Raw genomic sequence first — 16,015 nt, 5'->3', positions numbered from 1 at the left:
AGCATTTTAAGTGTAGACAGATCCCGAGTAACAGCAGTGGGGGGAGGAGGCTAACGGGTTTTCATCACCAATTAAGAAAACTGTAGATGTGCTGTTGTGCTCAGAGATCTCAAAAGCCTCGTTTGTTCCAAATTTCAGACTTGATGTGTACATGTAGGTGAGACGTGGTTTGTGTGCAGAAGACAGAGAGAGGCTCTCACTGAGTGACAACTGCTTACTCTACCATGTCCTTCCACATTTAGGCCAACAAGTGTAGCAGTGGTCAGTGATTCGGGGGGGTCATTCATTGATGACTCAAGCAGAGACGGCTTGGGCTTGATTCCCCAAAGTGCTGAACACACCCAGCTGTGAAATGAGCTCCCCTCTTCCATGTTCAATAATTGTTGAAAACAACCCAGACGATGCTCAGTCATTTCTGAAAGAAGAAAAAAGTAGAACTAGTTGAAATGTGTCAATCTAATCTTTTTTCTTTGTAACCAAAAATGAATGTTTTCAGAATGAAAAATTGCATTGAAAAGTGTGTTACTTCCTTTTTTCCTGACTTTTCAATGAAAATAATGAAAACTAAAAAGGAAAAAAGTTTTGAGCTTTGTTATTTGATTCCTAAGACCCATTTTGCAAAAAGATTTGAAATGCTGTTTTTCTTTGAAATGTCCCCACGACACACTTATAATTTTTCAAAGAGCTCCAGAGAAGAAGAAAGAAGGAGGGGGGGAATAAATGAAAAAAAAACAAATCTTTTTCATTTCTGATTGTTAAAAAAAAAACTTTTTTTGGAAACACGTTGACAATATTTTGACAAAAATTCATTTTGAAAAATTTGAACCACATGACTAGAAGGGTGATTCTGTCAGCATACCGAAAGTCGAACAGGGAGGTGGAGTGCCTATATTGGCAGAAAAAGCCCTTCTGTTGGCATGCACAGCAGGGGCAATGCAGTGCAATGCAGACATAGCCGTATTTTGCTTTGTGGGGGGGAATATGCGCAAAAGCGCACTAATATACTGGTATCGCTATACTGGCAAAGCGCTCCTAGTGTAGAACCGACCTGGGAAACTATTGCCATTGTGAGGAATCAGCTATTGAAATGATACTGGAGAAAGAGCAGGGTGAAGTAACTCCTAACTATCTCCTTACAGCGTGTCGTGAGACCAGTTGGAGAAGCTGCGGTGGTGAGTACTGTAGATTTACTTTAGAAGTAAAGAAGAAGAAAGAAGGGGGTGGTGGTGGAAATAAATGAAAAAACAACAACTTTTTTTCTGAAAACACATTGACAATATTTTTACAAAAATTCATGTTGTAAAATTTGAACCAGCTCTAATTCTTATCTTGCGGAGTCAGACTTGAGAAAGGAAGCACCAAAATTCCCGATTCTGGAGGTTAATCTGACCCCTAAGAAGCAAGGGTAGGGGGGCTATTTCTCATCGCAGAGCTGTCTGTGGCCATGTCGGAAATACACACTTCTCCTGGCACAGGCCTATCAGTATGGGGTATGCCACACTGGAGTCTTGTGTCCAGTTTTGGGCCCCCCACTACAGAAAGGATGTGGACAAATTGGAGGGAGTCCAGTGGAGGGCAACGAAAATGATCAGGGGGCTGGGGCACATGACTAGAAGGGTGATTCTGTCAGCATACCGAACATCCATCGGGGAAGTGGAGTGCCTATATTGGCAGAAAAAGACCTTCTGTTGGCATGCACAGCATGTTCTGCAGGGGAATTGCAGCGTAATGCAGACATGGCTGTATTTTGCTTTGGGGGGGGGGAGAATATGCTATACTAGCAAAAGCGCACTAATATACTGGTATCGCTATACTGGCAAAGCGCTCCTACTGTAGAACTGACCTGGGAAACTATTGCCACTGTGAGGAATCAGCTATTGAAATGATACTGGAGAAAGAGCAGGGTGAAGTAACTCCTAACTATCTCCTTACAGCGTGTCGTGAGACCAGTTGGAGAAGCTGCTGGGGTGAGTATTGTAGATTTACTTTATTGTCAGGCTGTTTTATATTATCTCAGTACCTCTTAGCAAGCCCGAACCCTGTGACCTATGGAAAATTGGAGTACCCTAGACACAGGTTCAAAGACTGGCGCTAAACACAAAGCAATGGGCTTCCAAGTCCCAGAGGTCATGTAAGTGTTAAACCAAGTGTTCTTTGCAGTTTCAATGCTCCCATTATACTGGGTTCCTGTGGGCTCCGTTCATTATAATCACTTCCCAGGTGGACTCATACATACTGTGAGCTGTGATACACTGGGAATCCTGTCATTCTGCATGCGAGAGACTGGAGTTAATAGTATCACCATGGGCAATCACATACATGGCCTCATCTATACAAGGGAGCAGATCCCAAACTGGTGTAAATTAGTGTTGCTCTATCAATGTAAGTGGAGACAGATCTGTCTCAGAGGGGTAGCCGTCTTAGTCTGGATCTGTAAAAAGCAACAGAGAGTCCTGTGGCACCTTGAAGACTCACAGATGTATTGGAGCATAAGCTTTCGTGGGTGAATGCCCACTTCATCCGACGCATGTAATGGAAATTTCCAGAAGCAGGTATAAATATGCAGGCAAGAATCAGTCTGGAGATAACGAGGTTAGTTCAATCAGGGAGGGTGAGGTCCTCTGCTAGCAGTTGAGGTGCGAACACCAAGGGAGGAGAAACTGCTTTTGTAGTTGGCTCTCTTATTGGTCCGGTTTCCCATCATGTTCAGAATCTGGAGTTTCAGGTGCTGCTTTATAAATTGGTGGTCATGGGGCCGGCGATGATTACAGACCCCTTACAAACCATAAAGGCCATGCTCAGAAACTCTAGGGACAGCATATTGCCATATTACACAGGGAGGTAAATCAACTCTAACCTTTCCTCATTGATAAAGGAGATTGGTCTCTTTAACAGTCTAGGTGTTGAGTTTGAGCAATCAGGCTTGTAACATCATATACGACTAGTGGTATTGATGGAGCTGTAAACCCCTCGGACTCAATACTTCATAATCGGAGGAATCAAACGGTAACCAACATTAAGCTCCAAATCATGGCTGCCCTTCCCCCCATCTCCACCCTTTATGGAAAGGGAAGCAGTGCTTTGCCAGTAGAAGCTATGCTGGTAAAAGTGAAAGTACTACTAGGATTAATACTTTGTATTAGAATGATGATTTTCTCTGTGAAATATGAACTTAAATGTTCTCTTTTTCTTTCTGCCCAGTGATGAATTGTTCTATGACGATCTCTTAGCATTCCCTGTGGCTGAGCGTGAATTGTCTGAGACACCTTCTCTACTGAAAACTCACATTGATATAGCTACATCTCTCATGAGCGTGAAAAATCCACACTCCTGAAAGAAGTGGCTGTTCCGACCTAACCCTCATTGTAGACAGTGCTAGATAGGTGGAAGAATTTTACACTTCACCTAGGTACTGCCCCACAGGGATGTGGATTAACTATAGCAACAGGAGAGTGCCTCCTGTCACGGTAGCGAGTGTTTACAGGACAGGAGTTTTAATGCTGCATTCTGTGGTTTTGCTGGTATTGCTGGGCAGGGTTAACACTAAAAAGTTCTGCCAGCATCGTTATATTCGCTAGCGTGTGAAAAGAATCACCCCCTCCTGGAAAACAGCGATACTGAAAAATCTCCGGCATGGAGGCAACTATACCAACACAGGGGTGAGTCTCTCAGCTTACTGAACGTCCAGCGGGGAGCTGGTGTTATTAGATTATTGGGTCAGACCAAGTCCTGATGTCAGCATATGCACCCTGTACTCTAGGACCTATGCGGGCATAGGCTCTGTAGCATAGACATAGCCACTTTTCGCTTTCACAGGAGAATAGGCGATACCAGCAAAAGCACACTAGTATACTGGTAGATCTGCACTGGCAACGCGCCCCTAGTGTAGAACTGGCTGGTAACACTATTGCCATTGTGAGGAATCAGCAACTTGGAAATGATATTGGAGAAGGAGTTTCTTGATCCTGCTCTATTTCCTTACAGGGGCTCGTGCGTCCGGTTGGAGGTCTTGCTGAGGTGAGTACTCAAAATTACTTTGCTGTCCAGCTGTTCTGTATTATCACAGTATCTCTTAGCAAGCCTGAACCCTGAGCCCAGTGGTCAGCTGGAATAGCCTAGACACACATGGAAAGAGTGAGGTAAAACACAAAGCTATGGGCTTCCTATTCCAACAAGCGCACATAAGAATTACAGATCCCCAGCCGGTATAAATGATCTATAGCTTCACTGGAGCCAACGGGCCAGATTCCAAATGGGTGTAAAGCAGCATTGCTGTATTGGAGTTAATGCTCCAGGCTAAACTGAGGCACGTCCGTTGGAGGCAGGACAGGGGCTAGAAGCGTCACTGGTGCTGTGCCTGTGAGGACTGGAAATTCACTTTGCTGAAACCGGCTGTTACCTTGTCCTGACACTGTTCACAGAAAAAGGCCAGGTTAAATCCCAGAAGCCAATTCCCTTAATGGGTAGGGTTTGCAATTCTGCTAAGTGAGAGATCCTTGGCAGTCCTATTGTCACTCATAACGGAAAATCACACCAATAAAAGGGCTCCCATATTTCAGAATCTGGAGGTTCAGGTGCTACTTTATAAATAGGTGGTCATAGGCCCAGGTATGATTACAGCCCCCTTACAAACCATAAAGGCCATGTTCAGAAACACTAGGGACAGCATAGACACACCCTGAGTAGCACTAGTGGGGAGTGGAGGTTAAAGAGTTTTTGTCAGGCATTAAGAATGTTCTTTAGTTCTGTTATTGTGCTTCAATATCTCGTACTCTGCCATATCCATTACTCATCTAGACCAACAAGTGCAGTACTTCGCAGTGATCCAGGGAGTCACATTCTTTGTGGGCTCCAGCAGAGATGACTTAGACTTCTTCCCAAAATGAGGTGACTGCACTCAGCTGTGCATTCAGCTCCCCTCATATGTTTTCTACCTTTTTTGAAAACTAGAAACAGGATGCTCCGCCATTTTTGAATTGAGAAAAATGTAGAGCAAGTTGAAAATTTGTCACTTTAATATATTTTGTATTTGTCATGAAAAAAGATTTCTTTTCATATGAAAATTTTAATGGAAAAAGTTTCTTGAATTTTTTCTTTTTTTTTCAATGAAAATAAGAAAAACCAAAAGAAGTTTTGAATTTTGTCATTTCATTCCCCACGGTCCAATTTCCAAATCGAGTTGAAATGCTATTTTTCTTTGAAATTTACACATTTATAATTTTTCAAAGAGCTCCAAAGAAGAAGAAAAAAAGGGGGAAGTAAATGAAAAAAAAAAAGCAAAACTTTTTCATTCCTGATTTTGTTAAAAAAAAGTATTAATTAGATTTCTGGGGGGGGAAATTAATTTTTTTTTTAATTCATTACAAAAAATGTTGATCATCCCTAATTCTTATCTTGAGGGATCAGAGTCACGAAAGGAAGCTCCCATAGTCCAAATTCTGGAGGTTAAACTCACTCCTGTGAAGCAGGGATATGGGGGCTGTTTCCTTTCGCAGAACTCTCTGGGGCCATGTCTACAATACAGACTTCTGCTGGCATAGCTCCATCTCTATGGGGTGTAAAAAAGTTCACGTCAGTATGTGGATCCTCTACCCTAGGGCCGATGCAGGCACAGGCTCTGTAGTGTAGACATGGCCTCATTTCCCTTTCAGAGGAGAAGAGGCTATACCAGCAAAAGCACACTAGTATACTGGTAGAACTGCACTGGCAAAGCGCTCCTAGTGCAGAACTGGCTGGTAACACTATTGCCCTTGTGAGGAATCAACAACCTTGAAATGATATTGGAGAAGGAGTTTCTTGATCCTGCTCTATTTCCTTACAGGCAGTTGCGCGTCCAGTTGGAGGTCTTGTAGGGGTGAGTACTCAAAATTACTTTGCTGCCCAACTGTTTAATATGATCATTCCAGAGGACATGCTTCCATGCTGATGACTGGATCTGTTTGATAATAATCCAAAGCAATGTGCGGACTGACACACGTTCATTTTCATCACCTGAATCAGATCCACCAACAGAAGGTAGATTTTCTTTTTGAGTTGTTCGGGTTCTGTAGTTTCCACATGTGAGTGTTGCTCTTTTAAGACTTCTCACAACATGTTCCACACCTCGTCCCTCTCAGATTTCGGAAGGCACTTCAGATTCTTAAGCCTTGGGTCGAGTGCTGTTGCTATCTTTAGAAATCTCACATTGGTATCTTCTTTGTGTTTTGTCAAATCTGCAGTGAAAGTGTTAAAACAAACAGCATGTGCTGGGTCATCATCCGAGACTGCTATAACATGAAATATATGGCAGAATGTGGGTAAAACACAGAGCAGGAGATATACAATCTCCAACGAGTTCAGTTACAAATTTAATTAACACATTATTTTTTTTTTGAACGAGTGTCACGAGCATGGAAGCATGTCCTCTGGAATGGTGGCCAAAGCATGAAGGGGCATACGAATGTTTAGCATATCTGGCACGTAAATACCTTCCAATGCCGGCTACAAAAGTGCCAGGCGAACGCCTTTTCTCACTTTCAGGTGACACTGTAAATAAGAAGTGGGCAGCATTATCTCCTGTAAATGAAAACAAACTTGTTTGTCTTAGCGATTGGCTGAACAAAAAGTAGGATTGAGTGGAATTGTAGGCTCTAAAGTTTTACATGGTTTTGTTTTTGAGTGCAGTTATTTTAAAATAAAATCTACATTTGAAAGTTGCACTTTCACACAAAAGAGATTGCATTACAGTCCTTGTATGAGGTGAATTGAAAAATACTATTTCTTTATATCGGAAGGACAGAACAGGTCGTGCGGGAGGGGGAGTGGCACTAGATGTGAAAGAAAACAGAGTCAAATGAAGTAAAAATCTTAAATGAACCAAACTGTACCATAGAATCTCTATGGATAGTAAGTCCATATACAACCAACCACCTGACCAAGATAGTGATAGCGACTGTGAAATGCTCAGAGAGATTAGAGAGGCTATAAAAAAACAACTCAATAATAATGGGGGATTTCAACTATCCCCATATTGACTGGGTACATGTCATCTTAGGACAGGATGCAGATATAAAGTTTCTTGACACTTGACTACTTCTTGGAGAAGCTAGTCCTGGAACCCCCAAGGCAAGAGTGTAGAACTGGCTGGTAAACTATTGCCATTGTGAGGAATCAACAACCTTGAAATGATATTGGAGAAGGAGTTTCTTGATCCTGCTCTATTTCCTTACAGGCGGTTGCGCGTCCAGTTGGAGGTCTTGTAGGGGTGAGTACTCAAAATTACTTTGCTGTCCAACTGTTTAATATGATCATTCCAGAGGACATGCTTCCATGCTGATGACTGGTTCTGCTCGACAATGATCCAAAGCAATGTGTGGACTGACACACATTAATTTTCATCACCTGAATCAGAGGCCAACAACAGAAGATTGATTTTCTTTTTGGGTGGGCCACTGCGGGGAGCCCTGGGCCCTTTAAATTACTGCTGGAGCCCTGCTGCTGCTACCCCGATGTAACGGGGTTTCACCTATTTTGGATTTTTGGCTCCCAAGGACCGCGTTATATCAGGGTAGAGGTGTACAGTAAAGAACAGAATTACCACACACCTAGATGAACACAATTTGTTGGGGAAGAGTTAACATGATTTTTGTAAAGAGAAATCATGCCTTACCCATCTACTAGAATTCTTTGAGGGGGTCAACAAGCATGTGGACAAGGGGGATCCAGTGGATATAGTGTACTTAGATTTCCAGAAAGCTTTTGACAAGCTCCCTCATCAAAGATTCTTAAGCAAAGTGAGCTGTCATGGAATAAGAGGGAAGATCCTCTCATGGATCAGTAATTGGTTAAAAGATAGGAAACAAAGGGTAGGAATAAATGGTCAGTTTTCAGAATGGAGAGAGGTAAATAGTGGTGTCCCGCAGGGGTCTGTACGGGGACCAGTCCCACTCCACATATTCATAAACAATCTGGAAAATGGGATAAACAGGGAGGTGGCAACATTTGCAGATGATACAAAACTACTCAAGATATTTAAGGCCAAAGCAGACTGTGAAGAGTTACAAAGGGATCTCACAATAACTGGGTGACTGGGCAACAGAATGGCAGATAAGAACATAAGAACATAAGAAAGGCCGTACCGGGTCAGACCAAAGGTCCATCCAGCCCAGAATCCTGTCTACCGACAGTGGCCAATGCCAGGTGCCCCAGAGGGAATGGACCTAACAGGCAATGATCAAGTGATCTCTCTCCTGCCATCCATCTCCACCCTCTGACAAACAGAGGCTAGGGACACCATTCCTTACCCAGCCTGGCTAATAGCCATTAATGGACTTAACCACCATGAATATATCCAGTTCTCTTTTAAACCCTGTTATAGTCCTAGCCTTCACAACCTCCTCAGGTAAGGAGTTCCACAAGTTGACTGTGCGCTGCGTGAAGAAGAACTTCCTTTTATTTGTTTTAAACCTGCTGCCTATTAATTTCATTTGATGACCCCTAGTTCTTGTATTATGGGAATAAGTAAATAACTTTTCCTTATCCACTTTCTCCACATCACTCATGATTTTATAGACCTCTATCATATCCCCCCTTAGTCTCCTCTTTTCCAAGCTGAAGAGTCCTACCCTCTTTCATCTCTCCTCATATGGGACCCGTTCCAAACCCTTAATCGTTTTAGTTGCCCTTTTCTGAACCTTTTCTAGTGCCAGTATAATGAAATTCAATGTTGATAAATGCAAAGTAATGCACATGGCAAAACATCATCCCAACTATAATATACAATGACAGGGTCTGAATTAGCTGTTACCACTCAAGAAAGATTTTTTTTTAATGAAAATTATGAAAAATGAAACCGAAAATGTTTTGAATGTTGTTGATTCCCCAGAGTCCTACTTGCAAATAGAGTTCAAATGCTATTTTCCTTTGAAATTTGCCACAAAACACACCTATAATTTTTCAAACAGCTCCATAAAAGAAGAAAGAAGGGGGGAAAGAAAATGAAAAAATGCAAAACTTTCATTTCCGATTTTGTCAAAAAAGAAGCGATACGTTTTCTGGTAAAAAACAGACAATTTGCTTGCAAAAATTCATTACGAAAAATGTTGATCATCTCTAATTCTTATCTTGAGGGATCAGAGTCATGAAAGGAAGCTCCCATAGTCTAGATTCTGGAGGTTAATCTCACCCCTGAGAAGCAAGGATAGGGGGACTGTTTCCCATCACAGAGCGGGCTGGGCCCGTGTCTAAAATACAGACTTCTGTTGGCATAGCTTGATCTGTATGGGGTGGGAAGAAGTTTGATTCCTTACTGACATAGCTGCTCTGGCAAAAATCATAGAACCATAGAAGATTAGGGCTGGAAGAGACCTCAGGAGGTCATCTAGTCAAACCTCCTACTCAAAGCAGGACCAACACCAACTAAATCATCCCAGCCAGGGCTTTGTCAAGCCAGGCCTTAAAAACCTCTAAGGATAGAGATTCTACCACCTCCCTAGGTAAGCCATTCCAGTGCTTCACCACCCTCCTAATGAACTAGTGTTTCCTAATATCCAACGTAGACCTCCCTCACTGTAGCTTGAGACCACTCCTCCTTGTTCTGTCATCTGCCACCACTGAGAGCAGCCAAGCTCCATCCTCCTTGGAACTCCCCTTCAGGTAGTTGAAGGCTGCTATCAAATCCCCCCTCATTCTTCTCTTCTGGAGACTAAACAAGTCCAGTTCCCTCAGCCTCTCCTCATAAGTCATGTGCCCCAGCCCCCTAATCATTTTTCTTGCACTCCGCTGGACTCTCTCCAATTAGTCTTTATCTTTTTTGTAGTGGGGGGCCCAAAACTGGACACAATACTCCAGATGTGTCCTCACCAATGCTGAATAGAGGGGAATAATCGCTTCCCTCAATCTGCTGGCAATGCTCCTACTAATGCAGACCAATATGCCGTTAGTCTTCTTGGCAACAAGGGCACATTGCTGACTCATATCCAGCTTCTCCTCCAATGTAATCCCCGGGTCCTTTTCTCCAGACCTACTGCTTAGCCAGTCGTTCCCCAGGATGTAGCAGTCCATGGGATTCTTTCGACCTCAGTGGAGGACTCTGCTCTTGTCCTTGTTGAACCTCATCAGATTTCTTTTGGCACAATCCTCCACTTTGTCTAGGTCACTCTGGACCCTATCCCTACCCTCCAGCATATCTACCTCTCCCCCCAGTTTAGTGTCATCTGTGAACTTGCTGAGGTTGCAATCCAGCACATCATCCAGATCATTAATAAAGACGTTGAACAAAACCAACAGGACCAACCCCGGGGGCACTCCGCTTGATACCGGCTGCTAACTAGACATCGAGCCGTTGATCACTACCCTTGAGCCAGACATCCTAGCCAGCTTTCTATCCACCTTATAGTCCATTCATCCAATCCATACCTTTTTAACTTGCTGGCAAGAATACTGTGGGAGACCATATCAAAACCTTTGCTAAAGTCAAGATATATCACGTCCACTGCTTTCCCCATATCCACAGAGCCAGTTATCTATCTGGTTGGTCAGGCATGATTACTGTAACTGTAGTTATACCAGGCATGATTACTGTAACTGTAGTTATACTACCAAGTGCTCATGGTGGTATTGCTGGGCCTGGTGTACACTTCACTGTTCTGCCAACATCGCTATATCAGCTAGCAGTGTGAAAAACACTATGCTGAAAAATCCCCAGCATAGAAGCAACTATACTGGCACAAGAGTGAGTCTCTCAGTTTACTGAATGTCCAGCGGGGAGGTGGTGTTATTATGTTGGAACACGTCCTTAAGTCATCATATGCAGCCTGTACTCTAGGGACTATGTAGGCATATGCTCTGTAGTGTAGATATGGCCTCATTTCAGAGGAGAATGCGCTTTACCAGGAAAAGCACACTAGCGTACTGGTAGAACTGTACTGACAGAGCGCTCCTAGTGTAGAATTGGCTGGTAACGCTCCTGCCACTGTGAGGAATCAACTACATAAAGTGATATTGGAGAAGGGAGTTTCTTGATCCTGCTCTATGTCCTTACAGGAGGTTGTGCGTCCAGTGGGACATCTTCTTGGGGTGAGTACTCAACAATACTTTGCTGTCCGCCTGTTTTATATAATCATTCATGAGGACATGCTTCCACGCTGATGACTGGTTCTGCGCGATAATAATCCAAAGCGGTGCGGAATGATGCACGTTCATTTTCATCATCTGGGGCAGATGCTACCAACAGAAGGTTGATTTTCTTTTTGGGTGGTTCGCTTTCTGTAGGTTTCGCATTGTAGTGTTGCTCTTTTAAGACTTCTGACAACATATTCCACATCTCATTCCTCTCAGATTTTGGAAGGCACTTCAGATTTTTAAACCTTGGGTTGAGTGTTGTAGCTATCTTTAGAAATCTCACCTTCTTTGTGTTTTGTCAAATTTGTCAAAGCGCTGCTAGTGTAGAACTGGCTGGTAAATCTGTTGCTATTGTGAGGAATCAGCTACATTGAAGTGATTTTGGAGAAGGGCGTTTCTTGATCCTATCATAACTATTTCCTTCCAGGAGGTCGTGCGCCCAGTTGGAGGTCTTCTTAATGTGAGTACTCAAAATTATTTTGCTGTCCAGCTGTTTTATATGATTTCAGTACCTCTTAGTAACCCTGAACTCTGAGCCCAGTGTTTAGCTGGAATAGCCTAGACACACATGGAAAGAGTGAGGCAAAACACAAAGTTATGGGCTTCCAAGTCCCACCCGGGTGTCTAAGAGTTAATCCAAGTGTTCTTCGCAATTTCAATTCTCCCATTATACAAGTAGGCAATTTATTGCATTTCTGTGGTCTCTCTTCATTATGACCAGGTCCCAGATGGAGTCATACATATTGTGAGCTGTGATTCACTGGAAATCCTGTGAATCTGCATACCTGAGACTGGGGATAATAGTATCTCCACAGGAAATCACATACGTGGCCTCATCTATACAAGGGAGCAAATTCCCAGATGATGTAAATTGGTGTTGCCCCAATAAAATAAGTGGGGACAGATCAATGACTGGTGTCACTCATCTATAGCTCGATGAACGTTAGTGGGGCCAAATGCCCAACGGATGGAAATCGGTCTTAGCTCCAATAAAGTGAGTGAGGCTAGATCCCCAGTTGGTGGAAACGATCTACAACTCCAGGGGAGTCAACGGGCCAGATTCCAAATGGGTGTAAATCCACATCTCTGTATTGGAGATGCACCAGAGTAAACTGATGTAGCTCCACTGGAGTTAGAGCAGAGGTTCGCAGCGTCAGTGGTGCTGTGCCTGTGAGTACTGCAAATTCACTTTGCTTTACGAGTCTGCTACATTACCCTGATAATTTTAACAGAGGCCAGGTTAAGTGATGGAAGCCCATTCCCTTAACGGGTAGCAACTGGCACTCCTAGTTTCTCTCATGATGGTAAATCAGACCAATAATATGGTTCCTATTGTGACGGGATCCCCAGGGTGCAGCCTGGAACTATGGGACTGCTGTGCTCCCTCAACTCTCTCCAGCCTGGGCTGTCTCTCACAATGCCTTGCTAGTGACCAGCAGCAAACCCCTCCAGGTGCTGTTATCACTCAGCACAACCACATGTGGAGCCCCACACTCAGCTAGATTGCATGAATGCTTCCAGAGCCGCTCATAAATCACACAGCGAAGGCACCAGCCAAATTCCCCCAGCTCCCAGCACTGTACCTCAGGAATATACCATCTTGCACTGCTCAAGACACTGTCCCTGAACTGTTCACCTTTGGGCAAAGAGGAAAGCGCAGACATGTACAATCATATTTCTGAGAGAAAATCGTCATTATAATATAGAGTATGTTACTCCTACCATTACTTTCATTGTTACCAGCAGCATTTGTACGGGCCCAAGATGAGCAGTGCAAATGTATTGATTGTTTCACCACTTCATCAATGGAAAGTGGATATACACCAGTCTTTGCCAACCTGAGCAGTTTTGCCGCACAATTCATACAAACTCACTGGTAAAGATGAATAGTTAAACAAATGTTTTGACTACAAAAGGTAGATTTTAAGTGATAGGCAAAAAGTCAGAGTTAATTACCAAAATACAATAAAATCTAAGCATGCAGTCTAAGCTCTCAACCCTATTAGACTGGGCAACATCTAGATTAAGCAGTTTTTCTCACTCCACTGGATATTGGAGTCCTTCATGTACAGATTTCACCCTTGAAACCTGGGCCAGTCTCCTCTACCGGAGTCTTCAGTCTTCTGTGAGTGTCTTTGTTGCTTGCAGCATAGAGAAAGGCCAGGCATGGGGCCCCTGTGTCATGAGTCCCCAGCCAAGGTTGAGCAATTCCCTTGGTGTGGCCTCATGCAGGTGAGTCATTGCATTGTAGCATTGTAGGTGTTGGTTACCTCCCTTGTCACTGTCTTTGTGTAGCTAGTATCTGGGTGCCTCCCAAACCCACAGTATATTTTAGTGAAAACCATACAGCACAATTCTTACAATTTCATATGCATTGCTGCTACAGATGTTTAGATAGAACAATGTCTGTCAGCAGATCATAACCTTTCCCCTGATACCTTACCAGGCATGCTTTATATGCAAGATCACGGGTATATAAAAATGAAGGCACTCCCCAAGGTATAGCGTGTCACACCCACGTTTCAAAATCTGGAGTTCCAGGTGTTGCTTTATAACCTGCTGGCCAAGAACAATCTATAGCCGCCATTCTCCTCGTCTCCATCCATTGCCCAAAGGGAAGCAGTGCTGGGCCCGTACAAATGCTGCTGGTAACAATGAAAGTAATGGCAGGAGTAACATACTCTCTATTATAATGACGATTTTCTCTCAGAAATATGATCGGACATGTCTGCGCTTTCCTCTTTGCCCAAAGGTGAACTGTTCAGGGACAGTGTCTTAGCATTCCCTGTAGCTGAGTTTGGATTGTCTGAGTGAGCGGGAAGGAGGATGAAAGGTTCTCCTCACTTATTAAGAACATTCTTTACATCTATTATTGTGTTTAGATAGATTAAAAGCAGCTTTTGTCCAAGTCTCAGACTCAGTGTGTACATATGGTTCTAAGAAGTTTGTGTGCTGGAGAAATAGAGGCCCTCACTGACTGACATTAGCTTACTATGCCGTTTCCCTTACGCATTTAGGCCAACAGGAGGAAAAGTTGTCACTCATTTCGGGGGTCTCACAGTTGTGGGTTTCAAGTACAGATGCCTGGGGCTCAATTTCAAAAGGGGCCAAGCACCCTGGGCTACAACAGAAGTCAGTAGGGGCTCTGGGACAATTTGCCATGACACAAGCACCTCAGCTGCTTCTGCCAGGGATAGGAGCTAACCAGCCTCATCCCAATGACACAGGAAGTCAATGGAAACAAATAACTTTCTTGTTTTTTTTCCCTAAAGAATTTACTGGGGGAATGATCTGTGGTGAGTATCTCAAGTTCTCTCTCTTGGAGAATCTCTTGCATTATCTTGGCAGCTCTCATAATGGGAATTGAGACTGGAGCCATTTGAGTGAAAGGAGGCACCCTTAGTATATATCATGGTACAACCTCAGTGAAAGGAAAAAGTGCCCCCCTCTGTTGCTGCTGCCCACCAGCCCTGACACAGAAGGATCCCCCACCGAGCAGCATCCGTGAATGGCACGAAACTGTTTGTTTCAGCTGCTGCCTTTAGTCCATGCCAAGGAGTAACAACTAGCAAGGAGAAACAAAGCTTTAACTTTTAGTTTATGAGGTGTCATTTTCCTGCTTGTCTGTAGTTAGAGAGGGGATGGGTGAGTGCCAGGCCCAAATTCATGTTAATTACAGAGAACACCACTAGCACAATTCATAGGTTCATACATTTTAAGGCCAGAAGGGACCATTCCATTCAGCTAGTCTGACCTCCTGCATAACACCGTCCAGGGAATTTCATCCAGTCATTCCTGCAACAAGCCCATGATTTCTAGATGAGCTTTGGGCACACCTTAAAGAAAGATATCCTGTGTAAAGTCCTCACCAGCACCTACATGTTTTAAGACTGTAAGTTGCGTTTTCAAAAGTGAGGTTCAGTTCGGCACTTCATATCCCCGGACTTTCACCAGGACTCAGGCTCCTAAGTGCCTACGTCAATTTTGAATGTGGGACTAGAACTTGGACTCCTAAGTCACTTATCAAAGGGGTAGCCATGTTAGTCTGGATCTGTAAAAGTAGCAAAGAGTCCTGTGGCACCTTATAGACTAACAGACGTTTTGGAGCAGGGGCTTTCGTGGGCGAATGCCCACTTCTTCGGATGCATGTCACTTAGTTGCTCATGCAAATTTTATGCCAAGACTTGATTGACAGACTTCAAGTGATGGAGAATCCACCTTGTCCCTTGGTAACTTCCCCGTTTGACGGTTGTGTTCATGTAAAAGGGAATGTCTCCAGTTCACCTGTTCCTAGTTAAGTGCCTCCCAGTGGGTCCTGATAGAGGGTTCCTGGCCTCGAAAAAGACTCAGGCAGCAGTTGAGAAAGGAGTCAGGTTGGAGAAGCAGGGAGCTGTTAAGAATTGCTAGGAGAGAACTGTCTGAGATCTGAGAAGGCAGCAGTGGAAGATGTTGGGGAAGAGACCTATGCAGAGAGAGAACTTCCGAGAGCTGTTAGCATAGTGCTGTGGATGGCAGCCACTGGAGAGAACTGGCCAGAGCAGGGAAACCCTGCTGAAGGGAAGGTGTGTGCGGAGGTCCCTAGGTAAAGGGGACAAACTAGCTGAGTCAGGCCAGGCTGAGCCAAGAAGCAGAGGGTTATTTCTAGATCGGGGCTCCCGGGAGATGTTGCTTAGCAGGGGTAGGACTCACAGGCAAAGGGCACTGAAGTGTGGAACACTGTGGGGAGCCCTCTCGCAGAAGACCTGAACTGAGGGCTGTGGGAGAAGAGAGGTAAGAAGGATGGAGAATCACCGGAGATATGGAGGCTCTAGAATGGGGCCCAGAAGAACTGGGGAACAGTGTGGTTGTTGCCTCTCAGGAGCATAGGCGCCAATTCCGTGGGTGTTCTGGGGCTTCCATTAGCCAAACCTGGAAG

At 44.0% G+C, this 16,015-nt stretch overlaps 1 long non-coding RNA gene across 1 annotated transcript in view; it reads left to right on the top strand.

Annotated features, from left to right (window-relative positions):
• The window catches only part of LOC135976848 (uncharacterized), a 1,653,704-nt gene that overhangs the window by 1,486,366 nt on the left and 151,323 nt on the right, over positions 1–16,015 (top strand). The window lies entirely within an intron of this gene.

This window comes from Chrysemys picta, chromosome 20, assembly GCF_011386835.1.
Source record: "Chrysemys picta bellii isolate R12L10 chromosome 20, ASM1138683v2, whole genome shotgun sequence".
Taxonomy (NCBI): Eukaryota; Metazoa; Chordata; order Testudines; family Emydidae; genus Chrysemys; species Chrysemys picta.
Note: the sequence above shows the minus strand (reverse complement) of the source record. Positions and strands in the feature narration are given on the sequence as shown.